Raw genomic sequence first — 12,518 nt, 5'->3', positions numbered from 1 at the left:
TATATCCTCTCCAAACTCCGTATATAACACTGACTCAAAATCATGGCTTTACTTCTAGGCATTTACTGGATTCAGGAAGGAATTATTTTACTTACTCTCACCTTCTCTAACGCTAATCTTAACCCTAACCCTTTCCCTGGCAGAGTGCCCCTAGTCAGCTTACAAACCACATACTCAACACTGACCTGTAGAAACAAGAACTTTTACCCTAAGCTTGTTGGCCATTCTTGATTGATTAGTGAATTATTACAGTGTGCTCTCTACCCCCCACAGCCTAATCACAACACTCATCTAAAGCTTTCTTTGTCAGAGTGAACACAACATTAGTAATGTCAGTACTGTAAAAGCCAATGTTTTTCTACTCAGGTTAGACAGCTGGGGAAGGGCAGTTGCCTCGGGCTTCATGTTTCTTGTTCCTCCATTTCTATTTCCAGATGTTTGTTTTAAAAATTAAATTAGTGCTTTTGAAAATGTGTCAGGCCGACTGTGCAGAAGTGAAATTCTGAAAGGCTCACCTGCCTAGGCTCATCTTCACTAAAGCAGAGAAGATATATCCATGCTGCTGATTAACTGCGGAAAGTGGAAAAGCTCAAGAGTAAAAGTATTTCATCCCCCTACAATCCCTTCAGAACTTAGACTTTTTTGCAGGAACTCCTGAAAATGTTTAGGATAGTATTTTCATATCAGGATCTAGACTTGCACTCCAAGCTTCAGACCCCTCAAATAATTCAGCCATAGCTGTCTGGCAGCTTTGCAAAGGAAGTTTATCACCACCTGAATGCAATACAAGCCTCTTGTTAGAAATTAAATATTGCAAGAACCCTTCTGTGGTTTTCAATAAAGAGGATCAATTTGAAATAGAGAATCATTTTCCTAACTTGTGGGGAACATCTTACAGGATCTTGTTAATAAGCAGAATACTTGCATAAGAATTGGTCACAAAAACCCCAAAGTTTGAATAGGATTTTTTTCTCCAAATGATGGCAGATAAACTCCCTCCCTTTTAATTATTCACCAGTCAGTCAAGTCCAGACACAGAATATCTTAGCAAGAACAATTTGTTCTGTGGGCACAAAAATCTTTCATGACCTTTACAAACTCTGGTGCCGTCCTCAGATGGAATGTCTTGGAAACACAGATGTTGCCAGAGTCCATTTTGCACCTTTGCTCATGCATGGCTGGGACTGAATTTTTGCAGAATCACAAATTGCTAATTAAGCAAATATACTTATATCTACTGCTTTTCCTAAGGACACAGTATTTCAGTGATTAAACTCATAAACTTTTAAAGAGAGCTGGATGTGTATGGAGCACCTATTGCATCACCATGTGCTGTAATGAAGATGTAACACTTACTGATCTGAGGTTATAATCAGAGTTCTCTGCTCCTCACTATTTCAAACTCAGTCATGTGTCAGGAATGCACACTTGTCCCCAAAGTAACAAAAAAACAAACAAACAAACAAAAAAAACCCCTAAGTTCTCAGGTGCCCAAAAGTACACCTTACCACCCACAAGATTTTGAATAAGTACACAGTACAGCTCAGTAGCAATTTGATGTAAAGTCTTAATATCAGAAGAAAAGTTTCAGCCTATAAGAATGTCTGTTTCTGATTTGCCTTGACAAAATGTGTGTCCATATTTCCAAATCCCTAAGTCTGCAAAACCCCTTCAATTATTAATAAAACGAGAAGTAGGATCAATTGATCTATACACTGGGCACACTCAACATTTAGACAAATTTTGTGTTGGTCCAGTGCCAGAGAAACTTAAGATTTCAGTAGAAAAAAGTTTTGATTTGCTTAAAGACAAAACCAAATCAACTGTGATATCATTATGGGAAACACGGGAAGATGGAACAGTGCTCATTTTAATAAACACAAGCAGCTAATGAGCTTAAACCAAAGCTGATGTACTGTTTTCTAGAAATATCCCATAGGAACAAGTTTGAAAAATGTTAAGATGCAAATAACTGAATATGCTTCCATACTTACCATAAGGAGTCCTTCATTCATTTCAGTTTCCAGTTATTCACTCCTGCCGCACACCAAAGGAATGTGTTCCATCAAACAGGTTAGATACAAAGCAGCAAATAAAATTTGAACCACTGGTAAACAGTCAGAGTTGGACAAAAAACAAACTAACTCCCGCAACAGGGGCTAAAGTGTATGTCCCTAAAACTGGAAGACAATAGATTTTCTCTGGGAGAACCTTGCTAGAAGAGGTGGGAGAAAACATCCAAGACACATGAATCAGCTGGTCTTGCAAAAATTTCAGTCACTTTGGATTAAAAATGCATACAAGGCCAAGAATGTTGTAGCTTCAGACATACTCTCTGGACTTGAGCCCAAATTTAACTTAGCATTCAGTTCACACAGATCATCTTGGTCAATCTTTTAGAGGTACGCCCATCTACTCTATAGTTGCACATTAATATTGATTTCTTATGTATATGTGATTATTTTGAGGTTAAACAGGTCAATCTTTTTACACTTACATATAGAATATACAAGCCTCACTCCCATATATATATTTACACTCTGATGTATGTTGGCAGAATCACAGAACAGTTGAGGCTGGAAGGCACCTCTGGAGATCATTGGTCCAACCCCCCCCCCGCTCAAGCCAGGTCAACTAGAGCAGGTTACACAGGATTGCGTCCAGCTGGGTTTTGAATATCTCCAAGGACGGGGACTCCACAACCTCTTGGGCAACTCGTTCCAGTGTTCAACCACCTGCACAGTAAAAAGTGTTCTCTTAAGTTTAAATAGAATTTCCTGTATTTCACTTTGTGCCCGTTCCCTCTTGTCCTGTCACTAGGCACCATTGTGATCCTGTTTATATATCAGCCATTGCCCTTGGGAATGGAAGAGACTCTCACTAACCAGCAATGGGCAAGGTGTCATTTGAAGAGGCAAATAAGGTCAATCAGTCCTGTCATCAAACATCAATCAGTGCAAAAGTGTGGAGTCAACTGGACAATTTAACTTAACACAGAAAGCACTCTTGAGACCTTTTTATTTTAATTCAATTTTCAACACTGGGTTCAGTAGTGTCTCTGTATCAAAAAGTTCATCCTCCCTTCATCCACAAAGTCAACAGCCCGTCAAGAAACGATGATTCCTGATGATACTGACAGGGAATGAAAAGTGACAAGATGATCTACCAGCTTTTGTTCCAGCATTAATAATAATGAAAGACATTTCTACATATATCATCAGATTCTGTTAAACAAGTTATGGATATTGGTGAGAAACAGCTGTTCTGTGGTGCTGAAGTACCTTCTTTAGGTGGGTAGATCTCCAAAGCTCATTTGGAAAGGAGCTGAACAGGGATTTGAGGAGCTAGAGCAGAAGTCACGACATCCAGGCCCTTTCCAGTTCTTCCAATGAGTCACTCAGTGGTGCTGGGAGATCACTTTGGCTCTAAAGGACGATCAAGGATAGATTAGTGGAGAGTGCCTGAAGAAGCTCACTGAAGTCAGAAGAGCTGCAACACGTAATAGCAATTGAGGTTTAATTTGTTCCTTTTTGCCCTCTCTGAGATTTCTTCCCAGTTTTCAAAGTCTACCCTTTCTCTTCTTGTTACTAAGCAGGGGCTCTCTGGGAGGAAAGACAAAGAGTGAACACCTCATCTCAAGGCAGGTGAATGACCTGAGTAAACAGTCCCTGGAAGCAAAGAAGCACTTCATAAGATGAAAGGAAAGAGAACAGTTCCCTTCCTTATCGCATCACCTACACCAGGTTTCCCTTTAATTGAGGTGAAAGGCCAGCTCTATAATTCTAATTGTACCATAACTGTCTGCTGTGTACATTTAATATCTGCCTGTACCATAACAATCAATACCAGTTAACATTTTTTGCCTTTTCCCTCCTTAATGTGGCAAGTTCTTTTTCTCTCCACTTTGCAACCCAGTTCCCATTATCTTTGTTGAAATCTCAGTTTGCTGAGATCTGTCCAGTTTGATCAGGTCTGAGATCTGATCTCAGTTTGAGCTGAGTCTGTCAGCACTATGTTAATCACAGTAGAAGGTAAAGACACAGTATTAACCCATAAAATATAGGCAAATAAAACACCACTAGGCATCTGGGTCTAGTGCTGAACCTGAACTGAAAGAGCCTGAGTGCAGTGGAACTGATCACTCTTTTTGTAAAATTATGCAACAATAAATCAATCCAGTGTTTCCATTAGCTGAGTGTCCAGCAAATGAAACTGGCTAGTATATTCTGGAACCTGTATGCCTGATATATGGACAGCTGCACTAAATGTTAGTTGCTGGTAGGCCATCTGCAAGGCATGTCACTATAAATTGGCAAATGGGAGGTAAAATTCTCTAGAGACAGTAAGTTAGACTCACAATTTGAGAAGCTTTTCCTCCTTAACCATTGCAGTTACTCTGAAGATTATCAAGAAAAAATAAACACAGATGTTCCCCAGTTTTGCATAGTGCTTGGTCATGGCAAAATATAGGAGTCTAGAATCTAGTTTTGGTAAAAGGCCATGAGAACTCCAGGTACTTATCCAAGTGTTTGAATATGATCCCAATAGACCTTCCACTCTAAGCAAGTCTTCTCCCAACTGGATTTCATCCACAGCAACAAACTGAAACATTGCAAGAACAAAGTAGTCTATATATTTATTAATAATTTTTATGTTTTGAATTTGCATTTATGCTGTTAACTATGTATGTTATCAGGATTTTTCATATTCTGGAGAGGATATTTCAGATGCCCCAAAGCTATATATATATATATTTTTTAGAAAGTCAAAGTTTGAGACCATTTTATTTTGACTGAAATAAACAGTATCAAATTAAACTATTTTTTCTGTTGAGGCTAGACACTGGTCTAATCTCTGCCATGCTGCAATCAAGCTTAATATAACTGACTTGATAAAGCTAATTTCAAGGTGAAAGTGAAAATGGTGGTTCTTTGAAGAGACATGAGTGAAGAAAAAAAACTTTTTCTCCCAAATAATTCTGAAATCAAAATAAGTCTCCACTAGCTCCTCTCCGCAGTGAGATAATCAGATTCATAACTTTCTGCACCTCCCTGGTAAGTTCTGAACTGGGAACATATGCACTGACAAAATCATAATGGTTCTCCCACATTTGTATATTATTATCTATATGCTCTGACTAAAATAAGAATTTTTTTTTATTACACCAGAAATAAAATTGGCTTTCCCCCCCACACTTCTTCTGGTTTCAAAATAGCCTACCAGACAAATTCAAGATGCATAATGGTGGCCAACTGTAAAACACATTGGCATCCAGAGAGTGAAGGATGGATGGTCCAATGCAGCCTCCCTCACCATTTAGGGCTGGTTACTCAGTCTGCAAAGTCAAGTTACTGGCCTCACCATAATGGCTTCATGTCTCTTGCTGAGGAGCCACAGGAGAGAGCTGCTCTGCAAGGGAAGGGAAGCCGGGAGCCAAGGCGACACCAAGGCAGGCACAGGGCAGCAGCCTCACCCACGGAAGGATGCAGCCCCTCAGCACCCAAACACAAAGAGCAGTTCAAGGCCGGTGACACTAACCAGGTTCAGCCACCGGGCCAGGGATCCCCAGGCGAGTCCGGAGAAAAGAGGCAGGTCCGAGGTCAAGCCGGAAAGTGAAGTTGCAGGCCAGGATGAGCAAGATACACAGCCAGGCAAAGGTACAGCTGCAAAGTAGCACAGACAAGGACCAAGGGGAGGGCCAGAGCAACACTGCAGCAAAAGAAGCCCCCCACCAGTTCTCTCACACCTCTTTTTTTACACACCTCTTTTTAGAGCAGCGTGATGCAAGGTGACACAGCCGAGCGATATCACAGCTGGCCATGAGCACCTGCAGCCAGACCCCTGCAGGGGGAGAAGAGGTTGCGCTCAGGGTCTTAACACCTGAATAGTCCCTCCCTCACCCCCTCACACTTTACTAAATGACAGGTATGAACTCTGTATACAGATTTTACATTGGGATAAAAAGCCAGCCTCTTGAAAAAAAAGTTTACTTTTCACTCTTTAAGTAGTGAAGTGAAACAGTGACAAGCTCCAAGGTTTTTATCTAATAAAATGTCACATTTAGAAATTCTTCAAAAATTTCCCATTAAAAATATAGATTGCATGAATCAGTATTTACCAGTGAAAGCAAAAGGTTTGCTCAGAACTTAACACTGAACTCATATATTAGAAACACAGATACGCCTGTTTTTCACAGAATGAAACTATTGAAATATTAAAGACTTTTCTCAAGATAGTCCTTGCTGAACAAAACTCAAGATATTTATCAAGGCATATTTCTAGCCAACGGAGTTTGAAGAAGCTTAAGACAAGGCATCTAGGTTTCTAAAAATTTATTTGAATCAAAGCTCTGAACCATGACAGGTAAAAGCATTGAAGAATATAAAAGGTATTAAGAAAAAAAGCCAGTGGGTAAAATATAAAGGCTGTATGACATCTTGTAGTTATCTATGACAGCTTAATAGCATTCCAGGGTTATAACAGATATGGCAGGGACTCCTCCAGAACATTATTTCTTGGCCATACCAGCCGAAGAATAAAATGAACGGTTTTATATTGACACTTGCAGAAAAACTTACAGTCTTCTCCTCCCCCATTCCAAACATCACATCTCCTCCTTACAAGGATATCCCAAACAACCCCATCGTTGCAAGTACCACTTTTGGAAAAGATTGCCACAAGGAAAGGAGTATAGCCTGTGTTATGCATCCATACCACAGCCCTGCTTCTGACATTAATGTTCATGGGAATGAGCCAAAGAGTGCAATAATAGAGGACCCACAATTATGAGAGTACATAGCAAATTTTCTCTGCTCTGGCTGTCTTTTTGAACTCTCTTTATCTGCACTTTCCCAGTGATATATTATTTTCCTATGTTAGGAGAAGGAACTGACAATTCCTTTAATGTATTTCTTCATCCTCACACAAAGCTAACTTGACAGGTTAGCTAACTTGACAAAGCCACCTTCAAGGTGAAAGTGGAAATGGTTGCATTCTCTGAAGAGACAATGGAGGAAAGGAAAACTTTTTCTCCTAAATCATTCTGAGTTCAAAATAAGTCTCCACTAGCTCCTCTCCACAGTGAGATAATCAGATTCATAACTTTCTGCACCTCCCTGGTAAGTTCTGAACAAGAAGCATATGCACTGACAAAATCATAATGGTTCTCCCACATTTATATATTAATATCTATATGCTCCCACTAAAATATGAAAAATCCTAGCAAGAAGGTCCGGGAAAATCTTTACATTCGCTGCCACCAGAAGCTGCAATTTCAAAATTGCTATATAGAGTTTAGCAAGAAAAACAAAATCAGGTACATTCAATTCAGAAAGGAGCAGGCTCTCTATTTCTACCTGCCTTTTTGAAATACTAAGTCATAAGCTCTCAGAAATAAAATATGATTGCACAGATTATATAATTCAGGAAGCTGCATGAGAAACTGCAGGAAGCAACAATTCTATATTAAAAACAGTGCACAAGGAAAGAAAGTACGCCAGATACAGCCAGACTTAATTAAACATGTCAAAAGTGAAAAAAATTCTGGAGACAAGCTTGGTATTAAACACATGGTTCTTTTGAGAAGTTGCAGGTGGCAAAATAGAGCACAGCAGTAAACTGTGACCCTCCAAGAGGAAAGGAACATTACTTATTAATCATTTCAATCATTACCATCGGTTTTATTTTTCATAATATAAAGCATCCATATGAGGTAGGCTTCTAGAGGCCTCAGTGCGCTCGTGGTGACATTAGGCTAAGCGAGAGATGTGTATAGCAAACTACAGTCTGTGCATCCCTACGAATGCGCTGCTGGCCTGGCTCCAAGACAGGAGCAGTCTCAAACTGATGGCCTCTTGTGCAGCCTGCTAACAATAGTAATTGCTTATGCTTAAGTCAGACTTTTAGAGGCAGGAGGAATTCCTAAGCAGGATAAAGATTTATTGCAGGCTGCTTATGTAAGCTTTCTTCAGAAGAAACCTGCTGGAGGGTTTCTCCCATGTAGCCAAGGTGCTTCCCTCAGAACTGGTCCCTCTGGAGGATCTGTTGCCCCAGTTCAGCTTTCACACAGAAGCCCAGTGAATGGCTATGGAAAATACACTTAGTTTTAGTTTAGTGCCAGGCCTGCTATTACAGCCACTGACTCTCACTGCCTACTCCTGGCACCCCAATTTCAACAGCTTCAAGTATTAAACCTAAAATCTTAATGTTACAAAATTGCTTCGGAGAATTGCCACTGACTCAACAGAAGCTAATGAGGGCAGATAGTCGTTCTAGTCACAGTTCTCCGGGAGACCATGGACTGTATAGTTAATTCATCACACAGAAAGCAAGGGGGAAATTAAGATGTCTCAAATAAAAAGCAGTTAGGAACGGGAAGATTTGGTCCTGGCTACAATTCTCTAGCTGTGTCCTGACACACCAATGCTATTATCTGTCCTTTCATTACTTATTCTTATCAAATGCTAAAACCTCCCAGTCTTTTCTTTACTGGTAACTTATCATTACTGGCAACTGGCCACCAGGTTAAAAATATCGAGTGGCAGTACCCCATGCTGCTTTCAGCTCAAAAACCTTTCCTACCAAAAAAAAAAAAAAAAAAAATCTAGTGACACACAATGTAAAATTCCTTCCTTTGACCATTTGTTTGACCTGAAGCTCAGTGATCCTTCAGGGTCAGAGGCATAGTTCAATGGGACTGGAAATGTCACAGAAATCCATGGAAACATTGCATCAAAACATCTGAAGAAGAGGATTTATTATGTTATTTAGAATAAAAGTTACTTTAAATATAAAGACATTATGAGTTCATTGACCACTCTCACCCCTGTCTGAATCCCAGTAATGCTGTCTTACTAAATTTATTAAAGAGAATTAATAGTTTATCTAAAGCACTGAAGACCTCTGTAGCTCACCATTTAGATATTTAGGAACCTTCATTTGAAGGTGGAGGGTTCACTTTTCCCTGCCACAGACAAAACCTCTTCTGTATGTACTCTTAATGTGGGCAGTTAAGTACTGTATACAGAGCCTACCTGATGGCAGTATAACTCTTAAGAACAAACTTATTGAAAGTCTATTCATTAATTCTTTCACAGAATTAATTAAATGAAGAGGCTGCTAATGAGATATCACTAAGATATCCCAAGAGATTTGAGGTCTGGTACTTTACACATAGCTCTTGGTGAAGTATAGCTCCTATCAGGAAAACAGCATATGTTCCCATATGTTTCTCCCACAAGAATGAAGTTCACTTTTCTAAAGAGACTATGATTGAAATTGTCACAAAAGTACACCCCATTCCCTGGCCGTAATCTGGGCATGTGTAGAGGGGAACAATGAATACAAGAGTAACTTTTTTTCTGCTAGAGAGGAAATTACTGATGAAGCACTACGTTCCCAAATAGTTAGCACTAAATAACTTTCACTGAAAAAAGAATGAAAAAATAAACTTCACAACTGCATCAATGGCAAAATGTTTAGGGAGTCAAAATGGGTTTGTGAACAGGGCTGTGTAGACCTGCTAACTTGTTTAAAGTAGTTTAAAGTTTGTAATCAGGGCTGCTCACCTTGTCATGGGCACATCAGAGCATGAAAACAGCAGAGATGGTCTGAGGTGGAAAGTCACCTATCTCAGGTATACAGCAGGAGTACATCTGTGACCTGGATGAGATAGCAAGAAGATCCTGAGGCAGGCAGGCTTCTCACCTGGGTGATTAGAAAAAGGCACCATCAAGTTATTCAAAGGAATTGGTCAATCTTAGCTAACTTATCTAGCCATCCTTTTTTTTCCCCTCCTTCTTCAACAAATGTCCTCCTTTTCCTAAAAATTACACTGTCTATGACAATAAGAAAAGATGTGTGATCTTATTTTTCATAAGCATTGTCAGAAATATTATTCAAGTGGTTATGCTTAAAAATACACTCTTCTATGTTGTATACTTGAAGGGTGAAAAATTCCTTGAATGTTGGTAATTTTTGCTGAACTACTTTTGAAGGTTTTCAGCCAGTGCTGCTGTTTAGTGAAACCACTGCGAATCACAGAAAAAGATGTAAAATACCCTTCTTCCCACCTCACCAGCTTCCTGAGTATCCCCTTTCCCAAAATGGGAAGTGACTAGAGTTTATGCTAAGCTACATCCTTTTAAGAGCAAGCAGCTGGTAAAAGCCCAGTCATATAATGCTATCTGAGTTTTCACACTAGGTCAAGCAAACCTGGGAAAGAGAAGATGGAAATGAACTATCACCATATACGGAACAGCAAACGCCTCAGGTTAGGGTGACCAGTAGCTGCTGCCTTGTGTTTCTGAAATGGAAAATCCCCAGAGAAGATAATTGGGACAGATGACAGGGCCCAGACAAATCATCTCATGCTAACCCATCACCACCACCAGAATGTGGACAATAAGGATCTTAAGCCCCATTATAGGATCCACAGGTACCAGTTCACAGTACCTCTAACATTACCCACAGTACTGCATTGCACGTATTATCATGTATACAGGCACATGCATTCACTGTCTTCAGGACCAGATCTGGACACAGGAATGACAACCCTTCTACAAAGGGCAACAGGAAAAACTTTCTTCCAAATACTGAAGGTCATTTAGTGGTATCTTTCATTTCTTGTTTATAAATTAGGATTCAGAGAATAACGTATATTATGTTTCAGGAACAAAATGTTTCTTGATTCTGAAGGGCTTACTTTTTTCTGAGGTAGTCTTTCATATGGAAATCATGCAGTATTTTTTCCACTGAACAGACTTAATGTTCAGCTTATAATAAAATCCACATTTACACACCCGTAAGAAATGAAACTTCCCATCATTTCCAAACTAATTTTGGAGTACAATCTAATCTTTGGTGATTAGGTGATTGATTCACTGCCACCTACCAGCTATGCAAGCACACCAGGTTGCAGGAGATGTTTGTTCCCTGCTCTTGCAGGATTTCTGCATTTTGTTTAGATAAAGGTCACTAAAAGTGGCAGTGCACAGCTGGTGGGTTTTTGTGTACTTACTAAACAGAATCTGGAATTCCCAAAGTTTTTGGTTTCCATGTTTTGTGAAGATAAAATTCTAGTTCAAGAGGCCAGCTAACTGGAAACAGTCCAGAATCACCTAAGACTGTTTACTTCTGTGAGAAGAATGAATAATCAGCAATGCAGCAGAAAAAGTAAGCATCAGTGCCAAACTTCATAGAAGTCACATGTGTTCAGTACCTAAAAATGGACCAATAGCTACCCTGACTTCCTGATCCAGATCAGTGTTAAAAAACTGTGACCTGAGGATGTTGCTTCTGAAAATTCATGCTAATGGTTCAGCTGAGTAACACAATACATATATCAAAGTAATTCTTTTGTCTTATTGTTACATTGCATGTTAACTGCAGTGTAATTTTCACTCATAGTGCTTTGATCTTTTTTTCTTCTCCTATGAACATTCATATTGGAGATCTCCTGGCATTTGAATATTTGTAAAAGTTAAGAGACTGGGACTGATGTGCAAACACATTTGGGAGAAGGAGCAGCATAGGAACATTCATGTGGAAACCACTTTGGATCCACATCTGCTGGTGAATGTCCCAGTCACATCATCTGCAAACAGAATGGTAATAAGTGACCTGGGGAGCCAGTTACATGGCAGTAATAGCAAGGCATAGAAAACAATTTAAGGACTAGTTAGCCTAATTTTAATTAAGACACTGACTTCCAAGTTTCTCCAGACATGTCAGCGAGGGCCAGCTGCTCCTTAAGGGAAGGCGAGCTGGAAGCTGAGGGTGACCCCAGTGCAGGCCGCACCCTCACCAACGGTGCAGCATCCCACAGGGTCACCATGGCAGGCAGAGCTGGGGGCTGGTAGTGGGGTCCCTTGGCAGCCTCAGACACAGCAAGTGATGAACCAGGCCCAGGGCCCAACCAGGGACTCCAGGCAGGAGCAAAAGGAGACAGGGCCAAAGTCAGGGCTGGAGACAAGCTGCAGCATACAACCAAGGGGTCCATCCAGGAGGTAGGCTACCTGCAGCACAGGGCCAAGGTCCATCCAGGAGACACAACCAGAGGCAGGGCTGAGGACAGGCACACCTACAACATAGCTAGGCTGGGTGCCCAAGACTGAACTTAAATGGGGCCCCAGGGCTTGTGGGCAGAAAGTGTGGGTGGGGGTCCCAGGTGAGGCTGCTCAGGGCCAATAAAGTCTATTAGTGCACTGAGGGGCCTGACAAGAAGTGGACAATGTCTTGCTGTCTAAGGATCTTCCCCATGGGCCCACTGTACCAATCATCCACACGCAGCAGATATCCCCATCTTATTTCAAGAATACCTTTATGGATGACCTGGCTGCTTACTGATGTGTTCCATGTGGACAATAACATCAAGACCCTGTTGTAGTCAACAGAAGCTTTTGCCATTTGCTTCACTGAAGTCATGATTTCACTTAGTATATAGCCAGTGCACTGCTTGGAGACATGAGCCAGGGCAGAGCTTCAAAAATGAGACCTGCACAAGCCTGTGATTTTGCAGA

At 40.5% G+C, this 12,518-nt stretch overlaps 1 long non-coding RNA gene across 1 annotated transcript; it reads right to left on the bottom strand.

The window, feature by feature from the left end:
* Nucleotides 1–3,089: 3,089 nt before the first annotated feature.
* On the bottom strand, nucleotides 3,090–5,389 carry LOC106491201 (uncharacterized). Its single transcript, XR_001293738.1, has 3 exons — nucleotides 5,362–5,389; nucleotides 3,282–3,425; nucleotides 3,090–3,132 (listed from the first exon to the last, which is right to left on the bottom strand). It is a non-coding gene; the product is annotated as an uncharacterized lncRNA (long non-coding RNA).
* Between the last annotated feature and the right edge of the window lie 7,129 nt (nucleotides 5,390–12,518).

The sequence above is a fragment of the Apteryx mantelli genome, chromosome 2, assembly GCF_036417845.1.
Source record: "Apteryx mantelli isolate bAptMan1 chromosome 2, bAptMan1.hap1, whole genome shotgun sequence".
NCBI lineage: Eukaryota > Metazoa > Chordata > Aves > Apterygiformes > Apterygidae > Apteryx > Apteryx mantelli.
The sequence above is the reverse complement of the archived record's forward strand: the minus strand, read 5'-3'. Positions and strand labels throughout refer to the sequence as shown.